We start from the raw sequence: 19937 nt of genomic DNA on the forward strand, positions 1-19937 counted from the left end.
CCTTAATTTTGACCCAAATGCTCTCACTTTGGCTTTGAGGTTCTAAATCTTGGATTTCTTCACAGGTATACACATCCCTGACATATAACGCCACTCCTCCTCCTTTCTTGTCTGGTCTGTTTCTCTGAAATAGATTGTATCCCCCCATTATTACATTCCAATCATGGGACTTATCCCACCAGGTTTCAGTGATGCCTATTATGTCATATTTAGTTTGCTGTACCAAGAGCTCAAGCTCATCTTGTTTATTTCCCATGCTTTGCACATTAGTGTACAGACATTGAAGTCCATTAATCATTCCCCCGTGTCTCTTATTTAAGGATTTTTTCCTCCCACCACTAGGTCTGCGTGCTGCTTGCTCCATTTGGTCTATGACATTTGGATGATCATCTTCATCAATTGATAGACTCCTACCTTCAGGAGCACTGTCTCCCTCCCCCACATTAGTCAGTTTAAAGCCCTTTAAAGCCCATTAGTCAGTTTAAAGCCCAGTAGGAACTAGGAACTTGGAAATCCAGTTCAATCGTCTTTCAAAATTATAGAAAACAGTCTCAACATTCATGAGTGAGAACTTAGAGAATGTTGTACTAATGTGCAAACAGACTTGCCAAATGCTTCCCAGAAATTTAAATATGGTCTGCAGTAAATCTGGAAGTACAATTATTATAAAAGCAAATTCAATAACCTAAATGGTTTTTTAAAAACAACAACAGATTTTTAAAACATGTAGTTATGAACACAACAGTAAGATAGCCTTTTAAGCAGAACTAATCAATGTGGTGCCCTCCAGATGTTGCTAGACTACATTTCCCAACATTCCCAGTCAGAGGCTATGCTAATTGGGACTGATGGGAGTTTGAGTACAACAAAAATCTGGAGAGCACCTTGTTAGCCACCCCTGCTCTAAAGTAAGAAACATGTTCTGCTTTAAATGGGCGCAAGACATAGGCCATGACATTATGTTGGAAGATTGGGAAAGGTTATGGAAAATAGTCAAAATTAGCAGACTGTTCTTTATTGAAAGAAAATTACATGAAAATGATGTATAGATGGTATATAACACCAGCACAGTTAGGGAAAATGTATAAAACTGGCTCAAATTTGTGTTGGAAATGAAAGGAAAAAGAAGGGACTTTTTACCATATGTGGTGGGATTGTAGTAAAATTAAAATGTTCTGGGAAATGATATATAATGAGTTAAAGAAAATGTTTCATTTAACATTTGTGAAAAAGCCCGAAGCTTTCTTATTAGAGATTATGGGAAAAGACCTGCCAAAGAAATTTTAAAAACATTTTTATGTACACGACAATGTCGGCAAGAGTCTTAATAGTACAAGGATGGAAGAATGAGGAAATCCCGACGAAAAACTATGGACTATGCGGAATTGGCAAAATTGACACACAAACTACGTGACAAGCATAACTGTGATTTTAAAGATGAATGGGAACCTTTTACGAAATACTTAAAGAAGCAACAAAATGAATTGGACTCTTTGGCAGGTTTTGAATAAGCATTCACAAACTCTTTATTGTAATATATAGATAGATAATCTGAGGATCTTTACAATTTTACAATATGCAGACAGAAAGATGTGTTGAGAAACCAGAGAAAGGAGCTGAGGGAAGTCCGGGGTGGGTCGGTTGGGTTTTCTGTTTGGGGTGGGGAAAGGAGGGGGGAAACAGTGTGGATGATGTATTTTTGTTTAAATTACTATGTTGAAATATCTAATAAAAATTTAATAAAGAAAGAAATTAACATGTTCTGCTGATAGGACTCTTCTTGGGGTGGGGGCAAACTGACAAAATAAAACAGACTTGTTTGTAGATGAAATAAATAACTACAAATTTTATACATACAATAAAAATGCTACAGTCTTAATCATCTGAAAATAAAAATGCATGTCAATTGACATGACAGCTCACAACCTGCATAACCCCAAACCTTATTATTTTTATAAGAAAATTTGGGGATGTAGAAATGAATATAAAAAGATTTTAAAAGAAAAGGTTGTGTGCATGCTGGCATGCATCCCCCCAAAACACTGCTCCTTATAGAATGTTAGAAAAGGGTCCCTTACTCCTGTCAATCAAATGTTAAGCTCCTCTGAGCAAAGATCTATCTCAAGCCTAGTTCCTTTGTTGTTTAAATTGGTGAGTTGGGTATAGTATCAACTTCCACCCCTGGGATTCTCCAAAGTTATGGACCCGGAATAATGAACCTGAAATGAGGCAAGTATTGTGTACAATATACTTCAGTGTTTATATGTGTATAAATTAATTATTTTCTGACAAAAAGGTTACTTTATTTGAATTATGAATTTTTACAGTAAAATTAACTGGATTCAGTCAATATGATCAAAGTCATATTTCTCTACAATTTGAGATACTTAATTTTTGTCCCACCATCAATCAGACATTTTAGAGCTCAAAATTAAGATTCCAATGTACTAGGGTTCAAAATTGCAATACTAGGGTTCAAGTTAATTTAGCCCCACTGTCTTCATTTGATATTACTAGTAGTAGGGCCTTGTAGATCAGGCTGTTGAGTGTGTCCACTTTCTTTGGAGTCTAAAAGCATTTTAAATCACCTAATCAAAATGTTTGCGTTCCTGCTTGCAAAATTATTATATTTTAATTGGTGTTTGATTTGGCCCCATCTGCACTATGCATTCAAAACAGTATCATACCACTTTAAACAGTCATTGTTCCCCCCCCCCAAAGAATCATGGGAACTATAGTTTGTTAAAGGTGTTGAGAGTTGTTAGGAGAACCATATTCCCCTCACAATCTGTCATTTAACAGCCTAATTGTCTTCCCAGGAAGCTCTAGGAACCGTAGCTCTGCAAAGGAAATAGGGGTCTCCTAACAATTCTCAGCAATTGTTGATACAACAGAACTCTGAGCCTGACGCCTTTGACTTACCCTACCTTAAGTCAGCTTTTATTCATTGCTGACCTCTGGCTGATCAGATTGGTTTGTTGTGTCTGACCCTGGTTTATATCACTTTGCAACTTCTCCTGCAATTGTTTGGGAATCTTAAGTGTGAGGCCACAGTTTCTATGGACTCTGTAGTCCCGCAGCCTCTACAACGACCACTGGAACTCCTACTGTTCTTTTCTTACAAAGCAGCACATCCACCTTTGACTTTACAGAGACACAGTAAGATGCTATCTGACATGGCGACCCATTTTTAGGGGGCACAACCTGTATCTAAAACGCTGCTCACTTTCTTCATTGGTGTTTGAGGTGTGAACCCAATTCAAAAGCTGGGGGGTGGGAAGCGGGAACGCACAGGTCAGGCACTTTCTCTGTGTTAGCTCCCCCTAAGTTACAGTGTAAGAAACAAAGATAGCATCCAAAATTGAATTCTAGGAAGTAGATATTGGTCTGTATGAGATATTTAACATAGATGGAAATCAAGCCACAAAATGAAGAATTTGATAATACTGAATTTATGGTGGTAAGTTATGGTGATCTTTAAAAGAACCAGCAGTTAATCACTAATGAATGTGAAGATGCACAGTTAGTGTTGCACAAGGTAGAGGCCACGGAAGAAATGTGACATAATAAAAATCTCATTGCTAGAACCCTGCTTAGGCATTCTAATTAATTCCTTGCCCTTCACCAGGTTGGTAGTATAATGTCCATTTATGGAGACCTCCAATACAATTTAGAATACTGATGTTCCAGGGTTCTACATCGCGCAGGGAGCCTACCTGAGTAGAAAAGGTTTTCCACTCTAGATATTTGCCTCTGACCTGCAGACAGCTATGAGGATGGAAACATGGTGGCTAGCACCACTTTCCCCCCACTTCCCCACACATGATTCTCATTGTTTGTGCAAACAAAAATCCTGAATAGGCATTGGATTTTGACCACAGCTGGGAATGGAAGATATAGTAATAGCTTGCATGTATCAGAACTACTGTGTATTTTCATAGAGGAATGGGTTGCTGTATTAGTCAGAGCAACAATATAGGAAAGGTCTATGATAAAAAAGTAGGATGAAATTATGTTGAAATAAAAATGCACTTTATAGTTATAGGCATATTTCAATTACGACTGGAAAGTTCTTTCTATTTGTTGCCTGTTCCGTCCCAAAGGATTGGGATGGGTAAAAACATAAAAACGAATAAAACAGACAAGTCATTTGAGGAGAGGAAATGTTCCTGTTCTTTTCCAACTTCCAATATCTTGTTTAAAATTTGTAATGAGTATCAGCTAGGCAGAACCAAATTATAGTGATTCCTTTTTGGGAAACAACCCAAGGATTATTCAGAATGATATGGTATTTCTTGTTGTACTTCTCTATGTTCCTACACTCTGGGTAACATCCCAATAATTCTGCTTGATTTTTCAACTAGTTTTTAAATGAAATCACAGTATTTTTCAACAGATGTATTCAGTTAAAAAAGTAATTTAAAACCACATGGGAAAAAAACTCAGAGCTATCATGACCATAATAACTAAAAATCTGGTTTCTTAAATTGTGGAGATATTAACAGAACTAAAAACTTGTTCAATGCTTCTTTTTATAATTTATTTGTTTTTTTTAAAGGATGAGGGAGTTCATTTCGTGCTATTTTATTGCATATCCTGCACTATTTCACTTGTACAGTATTCCTGAATAAAAATGTAATTCATTCCACATATTAATTGCTTCTCTTTTCTCTTTTTTATAGCTATAAATAATGTTGCATTTTAATTCAGATGATGCTGTGATGATCTGGAGATTGTGGGACAGATGTATGAAGATTGTTAAAAGCTATGACCTGATAACCAGATATGACTTCTAATGTACAATCATAAAACTACACAATCCTAGATGTCTTGTGAAATAAGCAAGCATGAGATTGGAGCCTAGTAACACTTACTAATCAAGCTTAGTGAGGCTTCCTAGTGCATAGAATTTTACTTCACAGTAAACGGCGTTTCCGTGTGCTGCTCTGGTTCACCAGAAGCGGCTTAGTCATGCTGGCCACATGACCTGGAAGCTGTACGCTGGCTCCCTCGGCCAATAAAGCGAGATGAGCGCCGCAACCCCAGAGACAGTCACGACTGGACCTAATGGTCAAGGGTCCCTTTACCTTTAAACAATGTCAGGATGTGCCAAATCAACAACTTTCCCCCTTGAGGAATGCCCTGCCATTCTTCTTTGCTGTGGGACATCCAGAGATCTTTTAGAAGTATCTCTCCTGCTAGAATATCACATTTTCCCAGCAATTCAAACCTAGGTGTGCTTCTTCAGGTGTTGCAGGAGTAGTCAGTGTTAGCTATGAATGAGGTATAAAATTGCCACACATATTTGCATTTTTGCCAGAAAAAATAATCCTGGAGTTACTAAAAGGTTCAGTATGCTTAAAATGTAAACTTTATATCCATATGGCTTTTCTATCCAAACAAATCCCCAGTAAAGCTATTCATTTCATAGCCTTTAACTACTTTAAAGTCAATGTAGTTCGATGACAAATTGCGCCATTTAAAGGTATTTGGATAAAAGTATGACATTCATTTTCAAATGGATGAGATGTAGTCTTACATTATGAAGCTGACGGAATTTGGGAATGTAGTTTTTGCTTCTGCTGAAAACTACTTGGATAGAGAACAGATAAGTGATTCTCCTCCATTTATTTTGCTTAACTTCTTCTTGGAAAAAATAATATTCGTCTTTCACACTTCATTTGAAAGGATCTCATAAAATAGATCACTAGGTCTTATTGTCCAAGAGGAGTTGCCTGAGCGAGCAACTCAGTTAGCCAATTTGTAAAGTAGACTGTTGAATCACCTGACACAGGTTCTCTCTGTAAATCAGTCTATTGCAGGCACAGGCATGAACCTGTACTCTCTAGATAATGTACTTAATTAAGCATTCCCCAAAATATAATTTAATACATTTTCAGAAGAGGGAAATGACTTTAATACAATTGTGAAACTGCAGAGTCTGAAGGAAACTTTCCAAACTAACATCACTGCACATTTCCTACAAGATTAAGGAACTTGTCACAAGAAACTTGGTACAACATGCCATCAATAATTTGCTGTAACTAATATTTCAATCTTGTTCCCAATCAAACAGAAGTCATCTTATACCGAGTTACATCATAAGTCCTTCTATGTCAAGATTTCCTACACCAAGGTTGGGTTAAACATCTGTGGCCTTCCAGGTTTTGTTTGTCTCTGACTCCGGCAAGTCACAGCAAACATGGCCAATAACTTAGGCCTCTGACAAAGTCCAAGTTTCAGATTTCAGTTCAGTATTAAATCAGTTAAAAGTGAGTTTCAAATTGAAAAGAAAATCTTCACAGGAAGTTAATCCCCACTTCATCTCCACCCACTGTCTGACCCCCCCCTCCCCCCCCCCAAAAAAAAACATTTCTAAGGGAGCTAAACTTTTTAAAGACCCTCCCTCTTTCAAATCCCTACTTACTATTATTTACCACCTGTGTTTTTCAGATGAGCTCCTTCTGCTCTAACTGGCTGCAACACAACCTGGGAAAAACTGGCCAGTGCTAGAAATGTGGAACAAAATATGTGGGAGCCCACTCCCAGAATGTCCTAGTGACAAATCATCAATGTATCATGGAGTAAAGCAACTGAGCAATTTCAGAAACAGGATAAGGAGGTCAGGGCAAACTATGCCCCTTCCCTTTGTGACTTAACAAAACTCAAGTTTCCAAGTGAACCAAATAGGTCAATAGGATGATGGGATTTATAAGTCCAGTATCATCTGGAGGGCTATGAATTAGTCATCCTTGAACTATGCTTACTGGCAGCAGATGCCCATGTCTTTCGCAGTGCTGACTGGAGATGCCAGGGATTCAGCCTAGGAATTCTTGGATGCAAAGCAATTGCTCGCCCACGGAGCTGCGCAACCCAGAACTATTGATGCAGCCTAAGGCTTTCAATGGCTACCTAGCATGTCCGCCAGCAAGGTAATATGCCTCTGAATAGCAGTTCCTGGGAATCACAAGTGGGAAGAGTACAGTCCTGCTTGGAGGCCTCCCTTGGGCATTCCCCATGAGAACAGAATGCTGGTCTAGATGGGCTTTGGTCTGATTCAGAAGGGATCTTCTTATGTTCTTAAATATCCATCTGGCTTCTAGTATTGATGTGTGTGTTCTAAGGCTATGATACAATATTCACATGCCTGGGAGTAAGTCCCATTGAACTCAATTAGACATACAGCTGAGTAGATATTATAGGTATCCTTATATGATTCTTTAACAAATCCATTATCCATGGATAATATCAACTCCTAAATCGAACTTTAGCAGAAGAGCAGTGTTTCTTTTGCCTTTGCATCTATGGGTTACTTCCTTTGACATAAACTATAAATAAGAGTTCCATTTATTATGCCCTGCAGGCCGGACACTCTATATAACTGTAACCACACTAGCTGCTTTTTGTAGTCTGAATCTAACACACCAGGCTATATTAAAAACAAACTTCATTTTCTTAATTTCTTCCATAAGCCCTTGCCTTTCACCTTCTCATCTCTTTTCCTTCCACAGTTTGCAGTTGTTGTTTTTTAAATGAAGCTTCCTTCTGCTTTCATGGGAATTTCTCTCATAACACATCAATACACCAAAACCCTTTTCTAGCAGAAATATCTTCCAGAAATACGTTTTGTGATGAAGGTGTGTGTGTGTTTACACACAGAGTTTTGCAGGAATGTAGCCCATTCTGGAGCCACTACATAGAGGAAAAGGAAATATATTTTGGAATAATGAAAACTAGATTGCTGTTAGTTGTCTCCTGAGAAATTTCATTCTTTTGAAGACAATTTCACATTATTCCAAAAAGATCTCTTTATGCCAAAGGAACATCTTGGGAAGTGTAGTCATCATAGTCACTACAGAAGAACCTAAAGAATAAGCATGTAAGCAACAGGTCTATGGCTGTAAAACACAACATGCATTGTATAGTAAGGAAATAACCGGCATCATTAGAGCACAACGCTATTCTTCCAAGATCAGCCAGATGATACACAGTATCTCTCACATTCTGTATGAGAAGTGATGTCTGTGAGGTCTTACTGCTGTTTTCAGTTGCAGTGACTGAAATTTCTTTGGACCACTAGATGGCAGTCACTTCAACTTAATATAAACGCAAATGGTTGCCACATGTGAAGAAAACAATGGTATTCTTTGTGTTTGAAACTGTAGCAAGACAAAATTGATTTTAACCTTCAGAACTGTTTCTGGAGCATGACTAGCTAATGTAGATCAAGCTATGCACTCATAGCTAACCTTAAATCAAGCATGTGGTACATTTATAGTATTTAATTTTATTTTATTGAATATTAATGAGTTACAGTTTCAACTACATATGGAAATATTTCATCAGCATAATGGGTCCGTGAACCTTGAATGTGACACATCCCAGCCTACAGACATCAATTCAAGACTTCTGTGATGATGCCAAAATTTAAAACATATGAGAATTGACAAAATTAGATGTATATTGCATACTCATCATGGTTATGAAAACTAATATCAGCATATCCAAAATAACAGCTATAAACATCAGCAAGCCAAAAGATATGGTATGCATATAGCACTTGTATGTGCCTTTATGAATACAGTGGTACCTCTGGATGCGAACGGGATCTGTTCCGGAGCCCTGTTCGCATCCTGAAGCGAACGCAGCCCGCGTCTGCGCATCTACGCGTGCCGCGATTCACCGCTTCCGCAGATGCGCATGACATCATTTTGAGTGTCTGCACATGCATGAGCTGCAAAACCTGGAAGTAACGCACTCTGTTACTTCCAGGTCTCCGCGGAGCACAACCCGAAAATGCTCAACCCGGAGCTACCTCAACCCAAGGTATGACTGTACTACCATAACTACATGTAAACTAGCCCATGATAGGGTCACTGCCAGAGCTGTGTAGGGCTTCACAGACCAAAACTAACACCTAAAAATTGGCTTGGTAGCTAACCAGCAGCCAAATCTGGCTCAGACTTGTTTTTATATTTTGTATTCTGCCTTGTTATATTTTGTATGCAAGTTTGGCTTATAAATTCCTAAATAATTAAGTATATACAAGACCCTCCAACTGTCCCTATTTTCCAGGGATGTCCCTGTTTTAGAGAAGCCATCCTGATTTCTGATTTGATCTCAGAATGTCTCACTTTTCCTTAGGATGTCCCTATTTTCACTGGATAAATGTTGGAGGGCATGGAGTTATCCGACCCCTGAGCCATCTGAAGGCAATCCTGTATAGGGAAGTTTTTTAATGTTTAATGTTTTTATAGATGTTTGAAGTTGCCCAGAGTGGCTGGGGCAATCCAGTAAGATGTATGGGGTGTAAACAGTAAAATTATTATCATGAAATGGGACATCCCTATTTTCATTGGATAAATGTTGGAGGGTATGAAATGCTATTAGGCCCGATTCCTAGACCACCAAAACCACTGGGCTCTGTTTGCTGGTGCCACATCACAGATATGGTCTGAAGGCACAGGAGGCCACCATCTCGTTGAAGCTAAGCAGGTTTGCGTGTGGTCAATGCCCGGATGCAAGACTGTTTGGGAAAGATTTGTACACCAGCTTGGGTACAAGATGAATGAAAGGTGGGATTAAAAAATGCAAACAGACAAACAAACAAACAAAAGTTCTGGGTCTGCTCTTAGCTCCTTTTTCTTGCACAGCAGGCTTCACTTCCAGACTCCAGTCTGATACCAGAATAGTTGATCTCAATAACTAGCTAGCTTAGCAAGAAGGCCAGAGATCATGAGAGGCTTCCCCATTAGCAGGCCCTTCACTGTGCAGTCTAAGAAGCCCACTGAATGTGACTGGCCTGAGGACAACATAGTGTGAAGTTGCCACCGCTCCACATATACTTTTACTGTATTTATACTTTAAAATAAAGGTATTATGAGCTTACCTCCAGTTTCTGAAATGGCAGAAATCTAGCTCTTTTAAAAAATGTCTTCAAGGCACCCAGACATCTAAAGAAGTGAAATGAATTCAGGTAAGCAGTCACCAAATAACTCATTCAGCAAACTTCTGTGAATATAATCCAGCGCTTCATTGTAAAACAACGTATTTAATGTGCTTTGATATTTTAATAGGAAATCAAGACTTTGTTATGATTTAAGTCTACGTGGTAGCTAGTAGCACACCTGAAGGCAAGTTAGGACCAGTCCTCCTTTGGGACATGGGTCGCTGGCTTATGGATTGTTCTGCTTAAAATTATTATGTGCTTCTGCAAACTTTGTATTTACTCCAGATCTGCTGCATGTAGATGCTGCTGTTTGGGTTACATAAGAGTGGAACCACGAGTGAAGGTCCAAAATATAAGGTTGGGGAATGGCCTGTGGGGACATGCAAGCAGGCTTTTTTACTGGTGGCACCAGTGTTGTGGAAAGTACCTCCTGCTGACATGAGAGGACCCATCTGAAGTGGCAACCCCCTCGCTTTCCCTTGACCTCTTGACCCAAGTCTCCTTTTAAAATTTCTGTGCTGTTTCTAAGGGAATTGTTTCATTGCATATTTTTTTATGGATGCTTACATTTTAATGTTTTAATTGGACTATTTTAATGTATTTTAATTAAGTTCTCATTTTAACTATTCAGTATTGTTACCAATGTCATACAATTGGCATTCATGTTTTGGAAACTTCTTAGAAGTCATCTTGGCACTAAACAGAATTTTAAATTAATTCTTTAATAAACACGTATGCATCTGGCTCCTCATCCAGTTATGTATGTATGGCATGAAAGACTGCTTCTGTGTGTGTTGTGATTCCTACTTGGATCGGCGTGAACATGCAGATAATGTGTGGAAGGAGGACTAGACACAGATGTATACAGTTTGTGATATTCAAGCCAAAAACTTACAGCTGAAGTTCTTTAAGTATACAGCTATGAACTTCCTTAAGATAAAATATTACTTGAAAGTAATACCAATGGAAAACAAATGCTTTTTGCAATTTAGAATTTCAAATTTTAACCTAAGAAGGATGTGAACTGAAAACGAGTAAGCCCTGTGGTGAATTAACACTAAATTTAAGTCTGATTTCATCCATCATTTTACATGGGGTGAGCAGCAGCTGAAAAGTAAGTCCTTAACAGGAAAAGGAGCCGTGGAGATGCTGACAGGCTGGAGTGCACTGGCCATGCCATAGCAACACCTCTGTCATGGATTGGCTAAGCTTCAATGTTGTACTGTGCTTGAGTCAGAGAACCTTCCAGTTCTATCTGGCTGAGCTACAATGATGGCATGAAATGCTTATGAAGTTTATAACTATATTTGGCATTAGATGTATTTTTGCAATTCACCTTAACAACAACAGCAACAAACCAGTAGGTGTAGCCATGCCTGATTGGGACTATTGCAGGAAAGGTTGGCTTCCCTGCTTGCCACAGTCTCAACAAAAATCCCCTCTCCTGCCATTTGCTCCCATTGGGATTTTCAGTGGGGTCATGGTGAGGAAGGAAAGGGGTAAACCACTTGCCATCTTCCAAAGTCCCTACACCTATTTTGTTTGTTCTCTATCAAACAATCATGTTAAATGCAAAAAAGAAAAGCACGGAATGTAGTGCGTAGTTTGACCCAAAGTTATTACAATGTTTGTAGTTCAGGGACTCAGCTATATAGCCACAAATAAAATGTTTTAAGTGCAATATACAATGTGACACTAGATGGAGATGGTGAGCCTTATGGAAAACTCAGTGTATTTTTAAAAACGCTTTTTAAAAAAAAACATTTTCAGAACGGTTTTTATATGTGTGTAGTTTCCACCCAGCTCAGCTTCAGTGAAGGAAAATAAAGTCATCAGTTTTGCTACTACAGGGATGGGGAAGCAGTGACCTTCCAGTGGTTGTTGGGCTTATACTTGTTCCAGCAAGTATGACCAAGGTCAGGCATTATAGGATTTAACCTTGCCCTAAAGAAATGACAGGAGTTGGCTGTACTTTAGAAAGAAAGCCCAGGATGGAGCATGGGAGCAAGGGATACATGGGCTGAGAAACAAGAACCTGAAGAGAGAATAACCAAAAGAGAAGGAAGGGAGACACAAAATGGATAAAAATGAGATCTGTAGAAGCCTTGTAGCACTTAAGGTCAGAGAGGTGGTATGAGGACAGCTAAAACAGCGATCAGGTGGCTAGCTGAGAGGCTGACTAAACGAAATGTGGAAAGGTAAAGACTTGAGGAAGGGACAAATGTGGTAGGGACAAAGAAATAAGGGAGCTGGTGAAAAAGTAGGTCTGGGCTAAAACCTCAGATTGTTGGTATGGACATGAAGGAAGAGGAAAGATAAATGAATAGTGTACTCTTATGTATGTTGACTCACAAGTAAATTCCATCGAGTAATGAGGCTTCCTCCTAGGTAAGTGGAGATAGGATTGCACCCTAAGGGAGGTTTGAAGGACTTAGGGACAGAAGGCAAAGGAGCCTAAGATTAGTAGATCCAGAAAGAGACATGGCTGCTGTATAAAAGGGGAATCCAGCCAAGTGAAAGACTTCTGTTGCCTCTGCAGCCCTGTGATCTGACAACCCTAAGAGGGAAACAAAAACTAAGACTGGAGGAAGGGGTAGATTATACATATTTGATTTTCAACATTTGATTTCAACAGCTAATTGTCAGACTTGTAGTTATAAAAAAATATTCTTGAATCTTCAAACAAAATCCTCCTCCTGTCATTATTTTTCTCGCTATGCATATTTTTCCCTAGGCTTCCTCCATTTTCTTTTCTCCTATTTTCAACAGTCAAAATGTAATCCTCTGTGTGCCTTCTTAGGAGGAAGCCCAATTGAGTTCAGTGGGACTCTGAAGCAAGCGAGTATAGGAATGCAGCCTCTTGCTCTTGAACTTTCTCAGCCACTGCCTGTTCCACTTGGGGGGCTCAGAGAACAGTGGGCCAAGGAATTAATATGATGCAATGAAAACTAATGATTAAAGCTCATAGACAATACAGAAAATCAAGGGTCAAGATTAATAACAAAAATATAAAATTAATATCTACTGGAAAATGTGGGGGTGGATCAAACTAGAAGAATCCTGAGCAAATTTACATACAATTGATTAAAACAATGATTACATGATGATAATTAGAAATGGCCCTGTCAGTCTGTTTTTTGCCTGTATCTTTTTCACATATGTTCATTGATTGAGTTTTCCATCCCATTTCTGTACTGTTTTCTGCATGAAATTAGTATGTAAATACACATATATTTTTCTTTTATTAAAAATACATATTGAAACATATATTGTTTTGACTTTACACAATACAAAACATATTTTCTCCTAAAATATTTTTAATGCAACTTGGCATTTTTTTGAGCCAAGAATTCACAGAATTTGGAGATCTGTGAAATCTGAAGAATAACTACATTCCAATCCCCATGTTGTTCCAGGTGGACATTATCTGGGAGATCCAGGAGGAGGTGGTAAGGATCAGAAATTCAGTTCCTCAAGCATCCAATTTATTTATTCCTCCTTATTGTACTACTAAGTACAATGCTACTAAGTCCATCAGTTGTGATTATGTGGCAAACCAAGTCATTCTTTTGCAGTATGCTCTACACTTTGTTGTGTGCCAAGACTGGGGAGTAATAGACTAGTTGCCTTGACAACAGGGGTACATTCCCTTTTTATTGTGAAAATTGACATTAGATTTTTACTGAGCCCTAATTCAAATTATAGTAGGAATTTAAATGTACACCAGTAAGTAGTAATAAATGTATGTAAGGCATTAATGGAAAAATCAGCCAAAGTCATTGTCAAGATGTCAATGGACTCAGAATTCTGATCAGACTCCAACTAGTCCTTGCTTTCAGGGGGGAAAGACAAATGAGCCAAAAAGATTATTATATTACTTTTTGACCTGATTAAGTGCCCAAGAGGTATTCTGACATGACATTCTTTAACATGATATTTTGCTTTATGGGCCCTACAGTTATCATTTCAGAATGAACTTTAGCTTGAAATAGTCTGCGCTGACACAAGTATCAGCTTCTGCTATACAACATCATGTTCAAAATAAGTATAAGCATCACTAAACTGACATAATGACGTCACATAAATATGATTTTCCCACATCAAAATAACACAAGTTCCCATTTGACAGTTTAAGAGAACTTGTAATTTTTTTAAAAAAATAAGTCACTTAATCAGAGAAAGCCAGTGTGGGCAGGTTAAGGATGGCAGACATAACTTTGAACAGCATTCAGGAAGTATAAAAAGGTAAAGGTAAAGGTAAAGGGACCCCTGACCATTAGGTCCAGTCGTGACCGACTCTGGGGTTGCAGCGCTCATCTCGCTTTATTGGCTGAGGGAGCCGGCATACAGCTTCCGGGTCATGTGGCCAGCATGACTAAGCCGCTTCTGGCGAACCAGAGCAGCACACGGAAACCGTTTACCTTCCCACCAGAGCGGTAGCTATTTATCTACTTGCACTTGACATGCTTTCAAACTGTAGGTTGGCAGGAGCAGGGACCGAACGAGAGCTCAACCCGTCGTGGGGATTCGAACTGCCAACCTTCTGATCGGCAAGTCCTAGGCACTGTGGTTTAACCCACAGCACCACCCGCGTCCCTATTCAGGAAGTATAGAATACAATAAACTGCTTCATGACAGTCAGGGCTGGCAGGAACAAAGCCAATAGGTCTTAGTCACTCTGCATGGTTAGCAGGACTATGCAAATAAACTAAATCAATGGGTTCCACAGATCTGGAAAGGGACCGTCAATAAGCCTCCCTAAAGTCAGAATCACAATGTTAATGGGTGTAGGATTCCAAGCAGGTTCCAAATCATTCTTACTTCATAATAATGAGTTCAGGAAAGACAACAAGTTGAGGGGGGGGATATACTTTTTTACATGTAGTTCTGATAAGATGGCAGCATTATCTGAAAAGTGTTGTTCTGGCTCAATAAGGCAGGGAAGGCACTTTCAACATTTCCAGCTTTTGCTTGTTTGTTTAAATAATTATAATTAAAATTATACCCCGCCCACTCTGGGTGGCTTCCAACCAAATATTTAAAACACAATACTGCATTAAACATTAAAAACTTCCCTAAATATTGCCTTCAGATGTCTTTTAAAAATAAGATAATTGCTTGTTGCCTTTACATCTGATGGGAGGGTGTTCCACAGGGCAGGCGCCACTACCAAAAAGGCCCTCTGAACAGTGACAACTTTTGCCCAACAACACAAATATTCTAAAAAGGGTTTGTTTAATTTAAAATATTGTCATTCAAATAGGAAATCATTGCTTCCAAATCATTAGTGCAGGAAAATTGCTGATGGCTGTGCTTTTTGTTTGTTTGTTCTCTTGCATTAATAACAGCTGCCTTAGGTTTGGCAAAAAGAAGTGTGCTATAGGTATTTTTAAACAAATAAAAAAAATGATGATTTTCAGCAAAGAGTACAGCGTCCAGGTTCCACAAGACGGGGCACCAAAGCTACTGTGAAATCTCTCACTAAGAGACATAGGGGAAGGGAATCCTGGTCAAGACATGTAGCCTCTGATAGCCTTACCCTCCATCAATTTGTCTAACCTGTTTTTAAAGCCAGCCAAGTTGGTGGCCATAACTACATCTTGTGGGAACAAATTTCATGGTTTGTACTGTACGAAGGACCTCCTTTGTGTGCCCCAAATCTTCCAACGTTCAACAGTCCTGGGTTCCAATATTATGAGGGAGGAAAACTTTCCTCAATTCACTTCTCTACATTATGCATTATCATTCCTCCCCCCAAGCTCACCCTTTAAAAAAAAATTAAAAATCCTCAGAAAAAGAGTTGCTCCAGTCATTTTGGTTGCCCTTTTCTGAAGCTTTTCCAGTTCCACACTGTCCTTTTTGAGATGAACTGACTGGAACTGTACTTAGTAGTCCAAGTGTGGCCATACCACAGATTTATAAAACATTATTATATTGGCATATGATGGAGACCTCCTGATCTCCCTAATTTGTATTCTATTGCTCCCAGTCTACTACCAATGACAAAGGATAGTTGATTAGTTTACTGTCCAATCATACATCATCATAAGGATAGAGTGTTACCAGCTGTCATACACAAAGGCAAGTAACAGAAACCCCATCCGCATGTAATTGCAGAATCTGTCTATTATCGTTGAGGATTCTTGGAGAACAGGTAAGGTCCCTACAGACTGGAGGTGGGCAAATATTGTCCCCATCTTCAAAAGGGGGGGAAAGACTACCCAGGCAACTACCGACTTGTGAGCTTGACACCAATACCAAGAAATGTCCTAGAGCAGATAATGAAAGGTCAGTCCTTGAGCACTTAGAAAAAGATGCTGTGATTACTAAGACCCAGCATGGCTTTCTCAAAAACAAGTCATGCCAGATGAATCTCATTTCTTTTTTTCTTTTTCTTTTTGATAGTTACTATTTTGTGGATCAGGAGAAAGCAGTGAACATAGTATGTCTTGAGTTCAGTAAGATTGTTGACAAAGTTCCCCATGATTACCTTGTAGAAGCTGAAAGGAGATGTGATAGTCATCTTCCAATATCTAAAGAGCTGTCATATGAAGGATGGAGCAAGCTTGTTTCCTCCTGCTCCACAGGCTAGGATCTTCAAGTTACAAGAAACGAGATTCCGACTAAACATCAGGAAGAACTTTCTGACAGTAAGAACTGTTCAGTAGTGGAACAGACTTCCATAAGAGGTGGTGAATTCGCCTTCCTTGGAGGTTTTTAAGCAAAGCTTGGATGACAATCTGTCATGTATAATCTAGTTGAGATTCCTGCATTGCCAAGAGTTGAACTAGATGACCCAGGGGTATCAACTCTACAAATCTATGATTCTATGATGCTAAGTACAATTTAATAAATAAACACTTTGTACCATTAATGTGCCTACTTGTTTTTGACTTGTTTCTAACAACAAGGTCTGTATTTTGCTAAGCATGCTTAACAAAAAAAGTAAATAATATAGTGATAGAAACTAGGTCAAGTGGGTTCTCTAGAAAGAAATGTGGGGCTGCGAGATACTTAGCCATGAAAACTGCTTTACGGGCTTGAGGGCAGGCAGCTCTGTTGTCAGGGAAGAACTCATAGGACTTTTAAGACCTAAGCATTTTTCCAAACAATGTGGCCAAACTAGAAAGGTGCTGCTACTGTTTCTACATTACAAAAAGAAGTGCAAAAACTGAAAGATTAAGGCTGAAATCTTAGGCATACTTGCCAGGAACTCCTCTCCCTTTGGCTACTATAGACTTTCACTGAAGACTAGTTTTCATCACTTGTTTCTCTCTACAACTACTCTGCAGTTCACAGAATGTTAGTTCATATTCAACTCTTAAAAGTAGAAGTCCTTTCAGACTTTTCTTGATGTGGTAATCTTCTAGGGTACCTCTCCTACCTTTTCCTCATTGCTGGCTGGAGATAATAATAGTTCCCATTTTTGAGAGGAGCTGAAAACTAGAGAAAGCATGCCAATGGTTGCTAGGGATCCACTAACACTTCCAAATTGTTTCCAGAAACTGAGAGCCCAGGTACATCCCTCTTCTAACAGCAAACTTAAGGGGTGAGTGCCAGATGGATTGAATCCAAATTAGGGTGTCAAAGAAACAAGAGGGAAGTATCAGCAGGTTTCCACCCCAAGGTTTCCAGAACTACAGTGGTGCCCCGCAAGACGAATGCCTCGCAAGACGGAAAACCCGCTAGACGAAAGGGTTTTCCGTTTTTGAGCTGCTTCACAAGATGATTTTCCCTATGGGCTAGCTTTGCAAGACGAAAACGTCTTACAAGTGTTCCGATTTTTTTTCGCTTCCCCCCCTTTTCCTAAGCCGCTAAGCTGCTAATAGCCTTTTAGCCGCTAATCCGCTAATCCTTTAATAGCCGCTAAACCGCTAATAGCGCTAATCCGCTAATAGGGTTGCTTTGCAAGACGAAAAAACCGCTAGACGAAGAGACTCGCGGAACGGATTAATTTCGTCTTGCGAGGCACCACTGTACAAAAATATTTTAAGAAGAAAATGTTCTAGGAACAAATCCCCTTAAAACTGTGAAATAGGAACTGAACATGTTAAGCAACCATAAAATGTTGAGAAAATGGGGGGGGGGGACAAGCTAGGAGAGTCAAATGCCCTGCTTGAGCCCCTTGCATTTTAGTAGTCTAAAGGTGGGCATAGCTAGCTGGAACCTTGAACAGGAGCATTCAGGTTAGGGAGGTGATGATGTGCTGCAGCACAGAGCCCCCTAATAATATACTAGCAGTGTGAGACATAGCCAGGTTCTGATAGCTGAGACTTCTGGTCCAACTACACATTTAAAACAGTATCATACCACTTTAAACTGTCATACCTCCCCCCACAAAATCCCAGGAAGTGTAGTTTGTTAAGGAAGCCTCTATTCCCCCCGCAGAGCGACAATTCACAGAGTTCCCTGAGAAGATTTATTGAATGTAAAACCTCTAAGGGAACTGTAGACCTGTGAGGGGAATATGGGTCTCCTAACATTGCTCAGCACAAACAAACCACAGTTCCCAGGATTCCTTGGAGTAAGCTATAACTGCTTAAAGCGGTATGACACTGCTTTAACTGTTTAGTGCAAACAGGTCCTCTGAATGAAATTTACCCTTTGTCACCTTGTTCAGCAAATTCCACCTAATATCAAACCATGAAAGTGTAATATGTAGCTAGGCTATGTGTTAAGATTACATATTTAGAGACAAAATTCTAAATCTGTACACTGCAATATACCTCATTCTTCACCTACCCTAGGGCACATTAATTGGCCAATTACAATTCATTACTATGAAGCTTGGAGATCACTGCGCCCACATTAGTGATCATTCTACGACACTGTTGATCTAACTTCCCTTATAACACATTGATATAAACAATGAAGCTACTCTATGGATCAGAGATATCAATATCCAGAGGATATAGTATGGCAGAAGAGTGTGGGTGGATTGAAAGAGTATACGCAGCACAAGTAGTCCCATACACATAAATATCCTCATGTCCTCCAATGACTCAAAAGTTTTAAGAATGTATATAATTTTTTTTTGGGGGGGGAATCATGTTTATGGTTTGAGTCCTGCTAAGAGTTATAATATGTATATGCACTACAATACTAAATCACTGCTCAACATTATAGCATCACCAGGGTCTGTCTTTTTTTAAAAAAAAGAAAATGAAGCCCTGTTCTTAAAGCAAACACAACACAGATCATATAAACCTTGCATTTGGCTGCATACAAATTAGTTTTTTAAAAAATATCTACAGGTAATATACTTCACATGCAGTCTTTTGGCTAAAGATTCTTTATTCGGAACTAATAAATAGAGGTACAACCATATAAGGCTTCAGCTGAACAGTAAGCATGGTACATGCATCACTGACAGTAAGCATGTTTTTATGCTTGCAAATATATAGTTATTTGGTGCTGTATTGTGGGGATGAAAAATCAGAAGTATCTCATAAGTTAGTATAAAATCTAAGTTTATTGTTTCTTGGTTACATAAGGAATAGAGCATTATCCCATAATTAGTATAATATAGTATATCAGTATCATTAAGTCTCATTAAAAATAAAAACCTCGCTCAAACTAATTAAGTTAAGTTGAATCTGCAGAACCTGAAATCATAAGGAGAACTTAATAATTAATATATATATACCCTAAATTATCTGATGAACACCAATGGTTCCTCTTTTAAAGGCAACATGGCAATTGTTAACATTTATGTTACACTTAGATTTCTCCTAAGTGTTTGGATATATTTGTTTTGTCCAGTCCTCTTACTTCCTCCTATTCCAAATTATATACTAAAAGACTCCCCCTCTCCTTGAAAAGCATGGTATTATCATTATTCAACTAACTGTATTGCCATCCCAGCATTCTTACTTTCAAACACACACCATGGAGCTCCCAGTTAAAATACTTTATAATGTATCTTGAGAAATGATAGTGTTTTACTAAATATCAATCACTTTAATTTAAATTCTGTAATTATGCATTC

At 38.8% G+C, this 19937-nt stretch overlaps 1 long non-coding RNA gene across 7 annotated transcripts in view; it reads right to left on the reverse strand.

Moving 5' to 3' along the window:
• The window catches only part of LOC310705843, a 246338-nt gene that overhangs the window by 80019 nt on the left and 146382 nt on the right, over positions 1–19937 (reverse strand). For all 7 annotated transcript variants that reach the window (XR_014525478.1, XR_014525479.1, XR_014525480.1 and 4 more), the window contains one exon: positions 9890–9953. This is a non-coding gene — a long non-coding RNA (uncharacterized lncRNA). The remainder of the gene's footprint in view (positions 1–9889; positions 9954–19937) is intronic.

This window comes from Podarcis liolepis, assembly GCF_965112155.1.
Source record: "Podarcis liolepis genome assembly, chromosome: 4".
NCBI classification, from domain to species: domain Eukaryota; kingdom Metazoa; phylum Chordata; class Lepidosauria; order Squamata; family Lacertidae; genus Podarcis; species Podarcis liolepis.